Source organism: Protopterus annectens, chromosome 8.part0 (assembly GCF_019279795.1).
Source record: "Protopterus annectens isolate FY-2018-M chromosome 8.part0, PAN1.0, whole genome shotgun sequence".
Taxonomy (NCBI): domain Eukaryota; kingdom Metazoa; phylum Chordata; order Ceratodontiformes; family Protopteridae; genus Protopterus; species Protopterus annectens.
Genome location: NC_056741.1, coordinates 62054856 through 62067729, shown reverse-complemented (window position 1 = coordinate 62067729; position 12874 = coordinate 62054856). Strand labels below are relative to the sequence as shown.

The 12874-nt window shown below is 38.7% G+C and overlaps 1 protein-coding gene across 3 annotated transcripts in view; it reads left to right on the top strand.

The window, feature by feature from the left end:
• Positions 1–12874, top strand: part of LOC122808646 — a 411096-nt gene that overhangs the window by 119851 nt on the left and 278371 nt on the right. For 2 of the 3 annotated variants that reach the window (XM_044079616.1, XM_044079614.1), the window contains exon 2: positions 7714–7901. The exons of the other annotated variant lie outside the window; for it this stretch is intronic. The gene's annotated coding sequence lies outside the window, so the exon portion shown is untranslated. The remainder of the gene's footprint in view (positions 1–7713; positions 7902–12874) is intronic. 3 annotated transcript variants of the gene reach the window in all.

Genomic DNA, 12874 nt, shown 5'->3' with positions numbered 1-12874 from the left:
ACTGATTACAACATCTGGCAGTTGGTACAGAAGATTAAGGCTATGAGGTGTTAATTGCCTGCTTCTTACAGTCCAAGGTTTGATTCTTCCAGCCTCCATTTGCCAATAGTGTGACTCAGAGGAAGTCACTTAACCAGCCAAAGCTCTGGAGCTGTTGTGAAAACTGGGCTAGACTCCTCCATGGACTCCTGGATTGCATGTCTGGTAACCACCTATGCACCCCATAAAAATGCAATGTCACAGTGATAAGATGTGTGTGCCAAGGAGATGTACTCCACACTTCTGAGTTGTGTTTACTTCACATGTAATAAGAATGCAATGTCCTGTGTGTGGGATTAATTAAACTGTATGTACTGTGTTACTTAAAAGGTTATGTAAACTGTTTGTGGAACAAAGGGGATAACATCGTACTTGTAAGTTTATTTAAACTGTGTGTGGAACAAGGGGCATAATATGATACATACTAGTGTATTTAAACTTTATGTGTTACAAGGTGTGTAATATGATGTTTGAAAGCCTGTTTAAACTTTATGTGTAGCAAGTTAACTTTGAGATATGTGTGAGGATGCACCCATATACACTAATCTAAAAAAAATAATCTTACCAAACTAGCCAACACCTATAATAGTATTGCAAGATTTGCCACTGGAAACCCATATAGAACTCACCACTGTCTTAACCTTCACCAGCTAGACTGGCTCAAACTAAAAAACCTTCTGATACTTTCTCAACTTACCATTGTTCATAAGATTTTTTACCAACCTAACAACACACCAATACTCAACCTTATAGAACCCTATAGGAATCTTGATTCCTTACGCTCCTCCAACAAACTTCTAGCCAGTACCACCAAGTCTAACAACTTGGCTGGGGACTCACTGTTCTCCAATACCACTGGAAAACAATGGAACCTCTTGCCATGTGACATAACCTCACTTCCATCCCTTCCTCTCTTTAAACAAAGTCTTAACAAACACCTTAAAACTCACTGGATATGCCCTTGCTGTTACCCAGACTGATCCTCTGGATTTCTCTGCTGTCATCTCTTGACTTCCTACTTTCCTCCACTCGTTCCTGTCTACTCCTCTGAAGTAGTAGCACCTATAAGCTATCTCTACTACTTAGCCAACAATTAGTTATCTTTTCTACTTGGCTATGAATGTATCCTGAAGGTAGTATTCCTGCCATCTCCTTATACTTCTTCCTTTTTCTACTGTTACTGTTTAACCCCTTGGAAATAGTAACTGTCTGGAGTAAACTAGAATAACCAATGATTTAAATGTATTCTAATAATGTCTTGGGGTTGCCCTAGATATTCATACTGTAAAATAATCTGTAGGTGTATTATGTATTAATGTAGTCTGTCTCATAGTCTTCCCATAATTTAAACTGAAATGCCTTTCTTGTTTATTATAAACATTTTTTGTGTGGTGGTGGTTTATATGTGGAGTTTTTCTCCCCGGGCCTCTATTGAAAATGGAAATATATCCAGCTGGACCAGCCTGGTCAACAAATGTAAAATAAAAAATAAATAAAAATAAAATAATACTCCTTAGAGCTGACCCAGTAATCAGGGACTTAGGGACACACATAGATAGTAATTTAGCTTTTGACCATCACATGTCTACAGTAGTGAGGAAATAATTCTATGTTGTACAACTTATAAACAAAGGTATGGCATCTAAATCCAAGGAAGTCATTGTTCCACTGTATTCAGCATTCATCAGACCTGTCATTGCGTCCAGTGCCCCGTGTGGTATGTACCTAACCAGGTATATCCAATAATTGGAACATCCACAGATTTTCCTCACTAAAAGAATACAGGGCTTAAGTAAATGTTCTATCCAGACTGCCTCAAGGCTCTATCCCTGTATCTTGTCTCCTACAGGCTTTTAAGGGGAGATCTATGCCTGACATACAGGGCATTGTCAGAACCCACTCTGATGGACCTCCTGCATATCTACAAAACAAACAGCACCAGAATTAACCAGTCTAAAGACTTAAACCTTGTCTGTGATATAAATAGGACCTGCTAGAGAGACAGGTATGTATCCCAGAGATTACCCTGTCTCTGTAACAGGTTCCCCATCCATATGAAGAAGAGTTCCTCCCTAACCCAATTCAAGTGCAATGTGGATAATTGGATGGGGAACAGGAAATTCATCCTTGGTTTGGCACCTATGTCTCTAATAGACACAGGCAAACTATAAATGTTTCATCTCCCAAGCCATAGCTTGTAAATGTTTCATCTCCCAAGCCCCTGATTATCAAGAGTATCAGAACAGATATTTAGAATGCATGGCTAGTTTTAAAAAGGCCCTTGTGGTTGTTAGCCTAATAAACAGCTATGTACGTATGAAGCTGTGGACTGTCATGCATCAGGCTTCACGTGTGATAAGTTGTAGCAAGCTGCTTATGATAAATGTATCAAGCAGTTTCACGTGTGATAAGTTGTAGCAAGCTGCTTATGATAAATGTATCAAGTAGTGCACAGAAGGAGGTACCAGATCATAGAATTGCAGCAGCTACTAAATGATAAAGCTCTGGTTCTGGATAGCCCTAAGCTTCTCTGCCCCAGCTTCTAACCCCAACCCTGCACATTACATTACCAAAATCACTTTCCTAACAGTAACAATCTTTAGACGATGCTTGATCTGAGTTTTGGTGCTGGGATTTACTGATATAGAGCTTTTTTTTTACTGGGTAGAGGTACTCAGTGCTTTGTGCATTCTTGCTTTTTGTTCTGCCACTTGAGTTTCTCCCTTTGTTTTCTACCCTTCATGATATAACTAACTAACGTTCATGAACAACCAGTAGCTAAATGCACAACATAAGCCTGAGAGTATGAAAAAAGAATGTAATTTTATACAGACTGGAAGACACCTACATACAATTCTAAGTTTGATGATTGAATTAAGTGGGTAGACACTAAAACATTACTTGCAGAGGGCATTGCACCTTTGACATATTGCTCACTTGTTTGAATGTCTTTTTTTAAGTTTTACTATTTAAGAAAACAGTCACATTCATGCTAACCATCTCCCCTCCTCAATGTCGTATGTACTAACTTGCTGTTATTTAATCCAGAGTACTCATGTCTCGATATCTTGCTTAATACATCATGAAGAAATAATTACACTATCCTGATTTGTACATTGGAATTTAATGAAGCATTTTAATAACTTGGGAGTCAGGAAAAGAAAATTAATAGAAAATGATGAGGATTAATGGGAAATAGAAAAAATTCTAGTTATGTGGGAAACATAAAACAAACCATGAAAAGTTTTCTCTGCCAAACAGCTGGGAGTGTAAAGTGTGTGGTATAACTGCCTGGTGTGCCCCTAACCACGTTTTAGAAGTTAAAATTCAGTAGTCTTAGAGGGTTACAACATCTCCAATCCTGAAGCATGCAGTTATCAGGCAGAGTGCACAGAATATTTGACTGGTACAGCTGGTGGTTTCAGCTAAGGAAATACCTTGAGCAGCCTGGACTCATGAACCTCATGAGGCACTTTGTTCGGCCCTTTTTCCCCTTTGCAGGTGACACAGTACACCCTCAGTACTCTGCTAGTCTATCAGTACTGTTATGTATGTTCTTTGCAGGTAAATACAAACATATTTATGCTTTGTATGTCATGACCCAGATAAATGACATGTTTACATCTAGCAATATGTTACCCTTTGCCTTCACATGGACTATACTCCTCAGCAACAGATGTGTGAGCCATTTACTTGGCGTACTGTCACGTGTACTTTTACTATTTCTGTGTGAAGAATTTGAGCATGTTTACACTGTGACTAACAAGAGCGAGAAACTTGCCAAACATAAATATGTCTACATTGTATATATAAAAAAGGAGTGTAGTGCATTACTTATGAGCAAGTGTATATTGTATGCATAACAAGTTATAAACTGCTATTAATTTATATATGTATTTTTATTTATTTATTTAACATTTGTTAACCAGGAAAGTCTGACTAGGACAGAGCCTTTTTTCAGTGGAGGCCCAGGAAGAAAAGCTCCAGATGCATGTCTTTTTTGAATTTGAATGGCGGAGGAAACCGGAGTACCCAGGGGAAACCCACACAAATGCAGGCAGGACATGCAGACTCCACACAGAAGGCACCCCAGCCGAGAATCAAACTTGGGACCTTCTTGCTGTGAGGTGACAGCGTTAACTGCTACACCACTGCACTGCCCTATAATAATAATAAAACAAGTGTGCTAAACATGAACATACACTTGCCATATGTGCCCCCAACAGGGTGCAGTTTGGTATGAATTAGCATATGCATAATGTATATATAGCATTACTTATTCATAAAGAACAAAGAAGTATCTTTTTTAAATGGAGTTATAAGTCCTTGATTACTTTGAAGTCTCAGCGGACCTTGTCTTGTTTGTGGTCATTTTCTACTGATGCTAAGGAGCCTCTGTCATCTTTTCCCTGTGGTTATATTTAAAACAAGAGCTTATACTTTGTTAAGAGTACAGTCTAGTCAGTCATACTGATTACAACATCTGGCAGTTGGTACAGAAAATTAAGGCTATGAGGTGTTAATGGCCTGCTTCTTACAGTCCAAGGTTTGATTCTTCCAGCCTCCATTTGCCAATAGTGTGACTCAGAGGAAGTCACTTAACCAGCCGAAGCTCTGGAGCTGTTGTGAAAACTGGGCTAGACTCCTCCATGGACTCCTGGATTGCATGTCTGGTAACCATCTATGCACCCCATAAAAATGCAATGTCACAGTGATGAGATGTGTGTGCCAAGGAGATGTACTCCACACTTCTGAGTTGTGTTTACTTCACATGTATAAGAATGTAATGTCCTGTGTGTGGGATTAATTAAACTGTATGTACTGTGTTACTTAAAAGGTTATGTAAACTGTTTGTGGAACAAAGGGGATAACATCGTACTTGTAAGTTTATTTAAACTGTGTGTGGAACAAGGGGCATAATATGATACATACTAGTGTATTTAAACTTTATGTGTTACAAGGTGTGTAATATGATGTTTGAAAGCCTGTTTAAACTTTATGTGTAGCAAGTTAACTTTGAGATATGTGTGAGGAAACTAGACTAGACCATTTGGAAAAAAAATCATGAAAACACAAGCAGGAGGACACCCAGCTGAGGAATCAGAAAACTTCCTGCTGTGAGGTGAGAATGCTACTTGCTGTTTCAATCTGCTGCCTAATTTTTAGTTCACATAAGAGCAACACAACCAGTTCTCTATTATTCCAACCTTGGATGTTAATGGGCAAATTACAGGTATTTAGTAAGACCTACACATACATGCACATAGATTAAACCACTATTTCATGCAAATTAATACAAATCCATATTATAATGCAGGCTGTTTCAACTTAACCATCCTATGTGAAAATGATTTTTTTTTATATCCATAAATGTTTTTTTGGATAAAAATGTTTGCATGATATGTGGGTCTATACGCATTTTGATAAAATTGTAATTTTATGTTGCAATATGCAGCTGGCCATTTTGCTAAATGACTATAATTTCTGAAGTGATCATCAAGCAATAATATCCCCCAAATCCTGAGAAACTTTTGAACAAAGGTTATCTCACAGTGCAGTCAGGTCTGAAACAGTGTATGCATGTGCTGTAGACGAAAATGGGTCCAGGGCATTTAGTCATAAGTGCAGGTGATGGTGGTTTGCAATGTGGTAGGAGGACTGCAGGAAATAATCACTGATGGTGGAGGGCACAGAGTTACAAAAAAGGGTTTCTTCAATTCAGAACAAAATGACATCTCAGTTTAAAAGGCATTTGAAAATAATAGAAGATGTCTTTCATTTCGGGTAGATGACAAAGGGGAATGGGGGGGGGGCTAGGAGATGACTGACCACTGTCAGTGACCTAAAGATAATGTGTGAATTATTACGGAAATTATTAAAAAGAGTATAGGAGACCTCCACACACTTAATCCATCCCAGTTTGGCTTTGTCAAGGGAAGGCCATGATGACTGAATCTAGTGGACTTCTTTGAAAAGGTCACTAAAGTAATGGATGAAAGGAAAACTGTCCATACTGCTTACTTAGATCTGGCTAAGGTATTTGATGCAATACCCTACTTAGGCATTGTCAACAAACTTATACAACAAGGTATAAACCCCTTTAGAACATGCTGGATAGCTAGCTGGCTCACTGACAAGACCCAGGAGGTCAGAATCGGTGAGGCCACCACCACAAAGAGTCCAGTCACCAGTAGAGCCCCCAGGCTCTATGCTAGGTCCACTCTTCTTTGGCATCTACTTTTCAGACATCAAAGCCAATGCCAAAGGACTTTGGCTAACCAAGTTCACAGATGACTGCAAAATGGGAGAGGTCATTGAATCTCCTCAAGATGGCAACACCCTTCAGAAAGGTCTGACACAGACAAATGCTTGGTGCCAAAGCAATGGGTTAAAACTCAATACCAATAAATGCATTATAGTAACCTTAGGGAAGTCTGTCACCCTGAGGAATTGCATCACAATAAAGCATCCTTAAAAATTGATTTTCTAGTCAGGGATCTGGGAACTCAAGTAGATAGTAACATATCCTTGGACCAACATGTGTCCAAGGTAGGAAGGAAATCCTTCTATGTTGCTCAACTTACATGCAATGGCCAGGTCTAGAGACGTCATCATACCATTGTACTTGGTCCTCATCAGGCCCATTATTGAGTATAATGCTCCATTTGGTATGTATCTGACCTGACACATGCAGCAACTTTCACATCCACAAAGGTTCCTTACAAAAAGAATACAGTGAGTAAGCACAATGTCCTACAGTGACCACCGGAAAGCCTCGCCAATTTACTTGGTATCATAAATACTTCTGAGAGTTGATCCTTGCCTGGCATACAGAGCATCCCTGGACCATGTTTTGATGAACTTTTTGCCCATCCAGAAAACAAACAGCATCAGAACTACTACATTAAAAGACCTACATTTTGTTTGCAACATAAGTAGGTCATGCTGGAGAGACAGATTTATTTATCAGAGAATTCCCATTCTCTGGAACAGGTTCCCTATCCATGTAAAACACAGTTGCTCCCTATTCCTATTTAAGCACAACTGGGACAAATGGATGGCTAATCAAAAATTCGCCCCGCTCTAGCTTCTGTGTGTCTGATGGACAAATGCAGTCTGTAAATCATCTCCTATAAATCAAATATAAATCAAATTTGTGGATTACATTTGGGTTGGATGACTAGGCTTTTAAGGGTCCTAGTGGTCATTAGCATAGTATGCACCTATGAACCTGTAAACCTACAACAAAGGTAGGCCTGTACTCTCAATGTCAAACACATGAGGCTGGATTTACAAGCAATACAAATGAAACCAGGAACTCTTTTCTTTCTGTTACTGAAAATGCTTTCCTTAGCATGTGCAGGTGTGTACGTGTGTTTGTGTATGTGTGTGTGTGGGGGGCATTTTGTGAGCAGTTATCGTTTATTTTGTCAGTCCTACTAAGTAAAATAAATTAGAGTGTAGAAAAGACCAGCATTATATGACCTCATTAAATGACAAATGCCCCAAACAGCTACAGATACTAGCTACAACTTACCATAATCGCTTAGCTGGAAATAGATTTGTTTTAATAAGTGCTGGTATCATTATTTCATTATGGTGATATGCAACAAATTGTAAGCTCCTGAAAATGTAAAATACTGTTTCCTTTTCTGTTGTTTTCATTGTTTGCAGACCCTGCATGTAACCCAGATAAAAGTACCCCAAAACTCAGTCCTTGCTGCTTCTCATGCTTGACCCAACTAGCACACACTCTCATCTGGCAATCCCAACAGACGTCTATATTCTGAATTATTTGAGCATCTGGAAAAGTCCTATCATGTATCACTAACTCAGAAGAACAGCCTGGCACTGCTCTGAAGGTACCTTCAACAAATGAGCCTTAAAACTGCATTTTGGTAAGAACAAATCTAACCTGCTTGGCACCAGGAAATATTATATTATTTTATTTATTTTATTTTACTTTTGTTAACTGGGAAAGTTCAACTGGACAAAATGTCCTTTTTCAGTGGAGGCCCAGGGAAAAAAAAGCTTTACATTTATAAATAACAGTAAGATATACACACACAATGTACAGATACAAATATTGATTCAATCAAAAAAATAAACTTGGGAGTGCCTTTTGTGTGGAGTCTGCATGTCCTCCCCGTGGTTGGGTAGCATTTGAAAGACATGCGTGCGTAAATGGGCGTGCCTTCGTTGAAGGTTGGGTATCGAGCTGGCACCTCGGCGTTTCGTAAAAAATCTACTGCCAATCATTAGCGGACCGGCGTTCCGCTGTGGTGACCCCTTACCAGGAAAAAAGCCGAAAGACAAACAACAACTTATAACTTACATATTCTTTTACGGGGTAGGTCACTGATCCAACAGGACAAACAGAAATAATACAATATATATAGAAATGGAGTGTAAAATTATTCAGTATTTAAAAGTTTGACAAAAGAGGTTATACAAACCAATAAAAAACGGGAAAGAATATTTTCAAAAAGTTTCATAACATAGTATAATCGGTACAACCACAAAGTTAGAAGAGAAATATGGTAGAACACGCATCTCTAGAGATGTGCTTCTGAAATACATATGTGACAAAATAGAATATTGCGTTTTGCTAAAGTGGTTGAAAACACTGCTTCGGTGAAACAATAAACTGTACTTACAATAAGAACAGCTTAGAAGAAAAAGAGGGATTGTGGAGTGGGAATTGGGGCTGGATTTAAGAAAAGGCATATTATAGCTCAACTTTGTTTAAACAATACTGCCCAGTATGATGAACATTACAGGGAAACTGTGCACTATTCAGGGCATTCAGAGCCTGCCATGTTAATACACTTAGCCACTGTGAGTGATAGCTGACAAACAAAAATCCATGCAGCAAAGCACTCTAGATGCATAGTTATTATGAAATAAAAAAGAAAAAAATATTACAGGTTGCCATGAGCTGATGCAGCTGCAAGAATATGGTACCAAAAGACAGAAACAGTTATGACAAACATTCGCTGTACAGGCACTGACAAGTATATGCTGAACACTCGCGCAGTACATGCTTTACACATACTGAACACTTGCGCAGTACATGCATCACACATACTGAATGCGTGCACAGTACATGCATTACACATACTGAGCACTCACGCAGTACATGCATTACATATACTGAATCAATGCGTGCACAGTACATGCATTACACATACTGAGCACTCGCACAGTACATGTGTTACACATACTGAACGAGTGGACAGTACATGCGTTAACAGATACTGAACGCGTGCGCAGTACATGCATTACACGTACTGAATGACAGCACAGTACATGCTTTAACACATACTGAACGCGTGCGCATTACAGGCATTAACACATACTGAACGAGTGCACAGTACATGCTTTAACACATACTGAACGCGTGCGCAGTACATGCGTTAACAGATACTGAACGTGTGTGCAGTGCGTTACACATCTGCTAGTAGAATAAGGGACTGAAGAACATTCTAGTCCATTTATACGATGACATTATTTAAAACACATAAACCATTTTTTAATAATGCCATTGTATAATAGCCATGTTGTTTTTGAAACTGTCCAGTAGCCAGGAAAAAACACTCTATGTGATCAACATACTAGCAACACCAATAATTTAAAGAAGGTGTTACTCGGTATCTTTGATAATATTTTTGTATTTTTCATTATTTGTATCACTCTTTGGTTTTAAAAGTATTTCTGAGTAGTATTCCACATTCCTACTGGAAACAGGAAGTGTTATGTGCTATTTAGTATTCAAACGTTATATGCTAGCTAGATGCTCAGATTTTAGCTGGATGGTCTTCCTTTTAAGGGCCTTTGTTCCTATTTTCAATGTCTGCAGTTTAAGAGGTATATAGCTAGTGCCTTTACATCAATACATTGATGCAACCATGGATGTTAATTAAACCTGAGATGTCCAACAAGACTTTCGATGTCCACCAGGTGTCACAGAGGCACCATGTTTTACCCTACCCGGATGGCTGCTGACTGTTTTATCTTCTCCCAGCGGACATACCTACTAGCAGTCTAAGTTCTTTCCTGAACATGAGCTGCCAGAGGCACAAATGGATGTCCTATGTGCTCTCCGGTTGGCATTTAATGCACACAAATGTATGTGAAGTGATTTTAATTAGCTTGACATTTTAGAGGCATGTAATTCTGTGCTGTAACTGTGAATCCATTCAATAGTTATATGCATGAATTATAAAGGATGTGAAAGACAAAATGAAAGCTTGGTGACTATTCATGGAAGAAGATATTGGTAACTATGTTTTATACAATTGTGCTTCATCTGTGGAGACGCCTCACAGCAAGAGGTTCCCTGGTTCAATTCTTGGCTGGGGTGCCTTCTGTGTGGAGTCTGCATGTCCTCCCTGTGGCTGCATGGGTTTCCTCTGGCTGCTCCGGTTTCCTCCCTCATCCCAAAGACATGCTATAGGTGGATTGGACACTCTAAATCGGCCCTAGGTGTGTGTGTGTGTGTGTGTGTGTGTGTGTGTGTGTGTGTGTGTGTGTGTGTGTGTGTGTGTGTGTGTGTGTGTGTGTGTGTGTGTGTGTGTGTGTGTGTGTGTGTGTGTGCGTGCGTGCCTTCTGTGGAAGGTTTGGCGCCATGCTGACAACTCGACATCATAAAACTCCACTGCTAATCGTTCTGCGGACCGTTGTTCCTCTGTAGCGACCCCTAAGCAGGAAAAGCCAAAAGAAGAAGAACAAGTGCTTCAAATGTGGAGAAATCATGCATACTACATAAAGCTCAATACTGAATTACAATATTCCATCAAAAGATGTGAATTCAGTTCTCAGCTGTAACTACTTACCCCATCTCATTTATTTGCCATGTCATGTTAGATACTGTTGTCTGACCGAGTTTTGTCTACTGGTGTCTCTCTTACATATATCCACAGACACAGACACACATGCACATGCATAACAGACACACACACACACACACACACACACACACACACACACACACACACACACACACACACACACACACACACACACACACACACACGTCTATGCTAATCTTTCCTGTATTTTCAGTTTACATTTAGGCTGAAGTTCAGTACTGGGCAAAGTTTTCTTATGTCATCTCTGACATATTATGTTTCAGATAGGACTAACCAAATGTATCTTTTTATTTTTAACCTTCTACACTTAATATTAATGACACAAATAAACTAAAAAAAAACAACAACAACATATAAAACAGTGTTTTACTGGCTGTGCTTCGGATATCTGCTCAGTAAACCAAAAATGGAGTATCCACGACTGAGTCAATCTTTAATTTGTGTCCTATAAGCATGATTTAAATCGGTAAGGTGTAGCAAGCAACCTAATGTGGTTAGCGCTCAAGAGATAAATCATTTAATATTTATCAGTTGCTAACAATCTCTCACGCACATTATCATTTACAAAGTACTGTCTCAGCAAATAATGTTACAGTGCGGAGGTATTTACACAAATTCTAAACTAGAGCTGAACTTAATTGCTAGTTATTTACAAAGTACATTTATATTAGGCAGCTAAAGCAACTTTTGGACACTAACTGGGGTTGCAAGTGACACAATCACTAATAATTCTTAAAAATGCAGAATTGGAGGCAATATTTTACACATGAAAATGTGAAGGCATATGTATTTGATTGTTTGTTAACTGGTAACTGAGATGGCCATATTACAGTACAATGTTTACAGTTACAGAATTTACATTTTGATTGTGTGAGAAAATACAACACATTTGACTTCATACAGTTTGACAATGAAATATACACAGAGTTGCTGTAACTTTTCTGTAGGTTATTAATAGCATACATTTTTGAACAACATATAGAATATTTACATCAAATAGTGCTAAACTATTGTTCTCCAGCATATGGTTTGATCCATTTGTAGAATTAGCATTTTTTATTTTTATTTAAACATTTATGTTATGTACAAATTACATGCAGGGATTGACGCCTCACAGTAAGACGCTGTCCGGTTCGATTCTCAGCTAGAGCGGCTTCTGCGTGGAGACATGCGTGAATGGGCATACCTTCGCTGAAGGTTTTGCGTCAGGCCTGGCAAGCCGGTACGTAAAAATCAATTGTCAATCATTAGTGGACCGGAAAAAGCCAAAAGAAACAAACAAACATGCAGGGATTGAATAAAGCAGAGTATTTCAAGGATAAAGTGCAGCATAGCAGATAAATTCAGCATTTAATTTTTTAGCAAAAATTTAGGACAGGACTTTGTAGAATAATGTGGGGATGTGGCTGGTGAATAAAGTTTTATTAGAAAATGTGCTTACTGTACATCAGTACCCTGATTAGGGTATTAATGCACAAGTTATGCCTGGTGAAAAACAAGTCAGTCACTTCAGGGAATCTTATCATGCCCCCATGGAGCTCGGACTGAGGAAAATGAAACAGACGCCATTGTTTTTCATCTGCTAAGTGAATGTGTGCATGAAAGATAGAGACTGTGTGTGTGTGCGTGTGTGTGTGTGTGAGAGAGAGTGAAGACAGAATGATCTCTACCAGCCCTTATTGAATGGGCTCGCTGTAAAATTGTTGTGTTTTACTTACTTATGCATTTTTTCAGTACTGTTTTATTTTTTAATATATTTTGGATGTAAAATGCTTTCCCCAACACCATTAACATATACTACAGCAAGTATGAAACATTAGGCGGAGGAACTATTTTACATCAAAAATATATTAAAAAAATAATATAGAACTTAAAAAAATACATAAGTAAGTAAAACACAACAATTTTACAGAGAGCCCATTCTCCAAGCACAGTAATGCTCTCCAGGGTGTGTGCTAATGTGT